This window comes from Octopus bimaculoides, chromosome 9 (genome assembly GCF_001194135.2).
Source record: "Octopus bimaculoides isolate UCB-OBI-ISO-001 chromosome 9, ASM119413v2, whole genome shotgun sequence".
In the NCBI taxonomy this organism is placed as follows: Eukaryota; Metazoa; Mollusca; class Cephalopoda; order Octopoda; family Octopodidae; genus Octopus; species Octopus bimaculoides.
Window position 1 is genome coordinate 95,329,436 of NC_068989.1, and position 4,475 is coordinate 95,333,910.

A 4,475-nucleotide genomic window follows, 5' to 3' on the forward strand; every position below is an offset into this window, starting at 1 on the left:
TTTTTTTTTTTTTTTTTTTTCCTTTTTCCTGCCAAAAATTAATTTCTTCCAACAAATTTCTTCATATCAATCATTAATATATGCAGCATTCCTTACATTAAGCTTTGTATATTTTCGACTTTAGCACGTTTCTTGCTCATAATTACTAATCTCACTTTACTTAATGAATGGTTTTGTGCAATTTCACACCACACTGATTTTTCATTTACCACCACCGACTCCGCCACCACCACCACCGCCATTGACATTGCTCATGGAATCACACTCCTTGAATTATTATTTAGCATGTTGGCTGTGTACGATTCCATCCAACACGACCACTAACGGTTTGGCTTATTACTCTAACTAATCAGCGACATTATAAACGAGACATAATACAACAAACATGTATGTTAGACAATCATTTAAATTAATTAATTTAACAAGCTACCAAGACCTGTTAGTAAAATCGATGCTAACATATTTCACGAAGTGAGATAAGAAATGTTAATTAATTATCTAATTAAAAATTATACTCAAAATGAAGAACAAATATCATTAGCTTCTAATTCTTTTACTTTAAAAAAAAAATTACTGGGTCTGGAGGAAGGGGCAGAACCCGAGGTTTTCGAGGCCTTCGAAACGGTTACTGTTTAATATTTCTTTTTGTTACTATATTTCTGTTGAAATACAGAAACTTTAAGTTAATTCTGAAAATACTCTTTTTTACTCGCTTTATTCAATAGACTTTAGCGATTCTAGAGCACCACCTTCAAGGGTTTAGTAGAACAAATCAACTGCAGTTGTTGGAGGTTTTTTTTTTCGAGTTTACGGTCTATGGGGACGAAAACAAAAGAACACCGGCTGTTAGGAATTTGAACTCAGAACGTAGCGGCAGACGAAATACCGCTAAGCATTTCGCCCGGCGTGCTAGCGTTTCTGCCAGCTCGCTTCCACCACAGAATTTCCGTTTACCAAATTCGCTGTTAAGGCATTGGTCGGCCTGGGGTTATAATAGTAAACACTGCGCAAAGGTGCTGTGGAATAGGACTGAATCCGAAACCGGGTTTCTTAACCATTCTGCCATAACTGCGCTTACATAAGGGAAAAGAACTTGTGTAAAAATACCCGCTAACTGTACGGCTTCTATGGAAACGGTGTAAGCATAGATGTAAAGCTGATCTGAATGAAAAATCTGTAGAGAAGAGTGTAGATGACGCATGTACAAGAGACTTAATCGCATGTTTTGGCAATAGCTCGGTTCTAGCACTTCAAGGGCTTAAAATGCTCCATTAAAGCTGGCAGTATTAGTGAAGGTTATTATAAAGGCAATTATTTGCAACAATAAATCCTTGCTGCTGGCAGAATTGTTCTGGTATTAAGCATTACGACTGAATATGGCAAAAGTTCAATTACTGGAATTTTCTTGAACCAGAGAATAATTTCATGCGAACTTTTATTCTTCGAATCTTGCAAGTTGTTTCCAAAACTGAACTACTCGACTGTTTCCAATATAATGAGCAGAATATGTAATACGGGAAATATTAATGGAAATGATGGAGAAGATACGGTGTATAATTTCAGTTTGTCAGTATAAGAGAGAGAGAGAGAAAGAAAGAGAGAGAGAGAGAGAGAGAGAGAGAGAGAGAGAGAGAGAGAGAACGAGCCTGTTGCCGTTAATCTATAAAAATAACAAAATATTTCAGACCTCGAGGTTTTATAAAACTGTTCTTTCGTTCCAACTTCAGAAACGTTGATTGAATATTAAATTAATCTGTTTCTGAATTGTTAATCTTTCCAGAAATACCGAGGTGCCATCTTACCTGTATTTGAAGTAGGGTCGGGGGGAGGGGGTACAGTGAAATATGCGTTGCTGTTATTGTTTATTCCCCCGGTTTGCACAGCTTCGACAAGCACGTGATCAAAAATGTTCCAGCTGTGACCATTCTCTCTCTCTCTCTTCTTTCTCTCTCTTTTCTCTCTCTTCTCTCTCTCTCTCTCTCTCGCTCTCTCTATCTATCTATCTATCTATCTATCTTTCCTCTCTCTCTCTCTATCTATCTATCTAGAATCCTGTTACACAAAGTATTCTTCCTTATTTAATATGATAAAGTGTATATTGAGGACGATTTTTTTACGATGAATTTGTTTCGGAATTGTTACTACTTCCAAAAGTCTGGTGATGCCATGATGACGGCAATTGGATTGTTTACTTCTATGTTTTCCCTGGCATGTGGTTGTTATTTCTAGCAAGTCAAGTGACCTCACGGAGGTTCTGTCCTTTCTGCTAATCCACCGTCTTTAATAATTGTTTCCAATTTAGGCAGCAACAACGCCAGCGGTTTTCAAGGGAGGAGATCAATCGATTCCATGGAACCAGTAAATGATTAGTACTCTATTCTATCGACCCCGAAAGTTGACCTTTGCGAGATTTGAACTCAGAACGTAAAATACCAGAAGAATTGTTGCAAAGGATTTTGTGGAACGTTCCAATGAGTTTCACAAGCCACCAACTTTGCAGTATTTTGTCCAATGTTCAAAGGATTCTAAGAAATCACCGACATCGAATTAATTCTAACAATCCTTTCTATTCGAGGCCCAAAGCTTGAAATTGGGGGTGGGGGTGGGGGTAAGTCGGTTACATCGATGCCAGTGTTTAATTGGTACTCTATTTCTGTGACTTCGAAAGAGATGAAAGGCAAAGTCGACCTCATCAGAAGTTGAACTTAGAAAACGAAGACAGAAGGAACGTTGCTAAGCATTTTGTCCGGTGTTTTAACGATTCTGCCATGGCGCCACCTTTTGGTTTCGAATTTTGACACAATTCTATATCGATCCCGGTGCTCGATATAAAAAGCTGGAATTTGATCTCAGAACGCAAAAACGGAAGAATTGCCGCCAAGCATTTTGTCCGACATGGAAACGATTCTGTCGTCTTGCATTAGTTAAGGCTATTTGCGTTCTATAGGAAAAATTGCTGTTCTTGTCAATCAGTGAAGCTACATTTCTCTTCTGGCTACAAACGGATTAATCCATTATCCTAGACACGGGTCTCTTACAAGATACTGTCAGTCAGAGACAACGGAGCCCAGAACACGCGACTAACAGATGCGTTACTTCCTAAAGCAATCAAACTTCTACCTGCCTACAACCCGAAATGATTCAAGTGACGTATTGTAAAACTATTTAATCGGAACACCTAGCGAAATATCGATTAGTAAAGTGCAATTATAATTAACTACCTGGCACAAAAAATATAGCCATTAATTCATTATCTGAGATTTTCATATGTTTAACGGGGGAGAAAGTAATATGTGTATCTTTTTTCATACTATTTTTCTGAATAGCTAAACTTTGGTTAGAGTTCATCAATCTAAAACGAATTTAAGGCTAAGACGAAATATAATAAAACATATAACTAACAATGGTTATGAATCATGAGGATTCTAATTTAAAATAGAAGAAATGAAGGAAAGTCAAATACAATGGGAGTCGAACAGGTGAGAAAATAATATGGCAAGGCATTAATTGAGGAAATTAATGCAAAAATTAAAATCAGCAATCTTAATTAACATTTCATTAAAATGTAATATATAAATATATACACATACATACACATTATTTATGTGTGTGATAGAGAGAGTGTGTGTGTGTGTGTGTGTATGTGTTCACTAGAAAAAAATTAGGAAGAAAGAAAGAAACCAAGGTTAATTATCTTTTATTTTATTTTGTCTGGAATGCAAATATTTTAAAATGAGACGCTGAGATAGATGTCCCTGGCTCAGTTGAATTTAATACAAATGAGAAAAGAAATAGAAATAAAAATGTATTAAAATCATTTAGAAACTAGTTGTTGAATTCTGCATCCCACGCCATAACACCAAAAACCTTTAGCTTCATTTTAAAAAAATGATAATAATTAAACTCATTTGGGCAATACGGAGTGAAGTTTGAAAAGCTAACTCGCTATTTCTTGCTGAATATTTTGAATATATTTTGGCTGCTGCTGCTGCTGCTGATGATGATGATGATGATGGCGTTATTGTTTAGTGGCACCGCAGTGGTGTTAGGGTAACCCGTTTATCAGAACCATTGCCATCCTGTCTTCTTGTAAACTTACTCCTACTACATTGTCCAATATGATCTCCCTATTTTTTTAAGACGGTAGGGTTGTGAGTTGAATGAGCGTTAGTCACTATGTCTAGCAGGTCCAGTGACCACGCTAACACACCCACCTTCATCTGCTTCGTTATAACTTCCCAACATATCTCTTCCTGTTAGCACACCGGGCGACAATGCTTAGCGGCGTTTCGTCTGCCGCTACGTTCTGAGTTCAAATTCCGCCGAGGTCGACTTTGCCTTTCATCCTTTCGGGGTCGATGTAATCGACTAAATCTCTTTCTCTGTCCTTGCTTATCCCCTCTATGTTTAGCCCCTTGTGGGCAATAAAGAAATATTTCTCCTCTCTCTTACCCTCGCTTTTTCTTCTGCTTCTT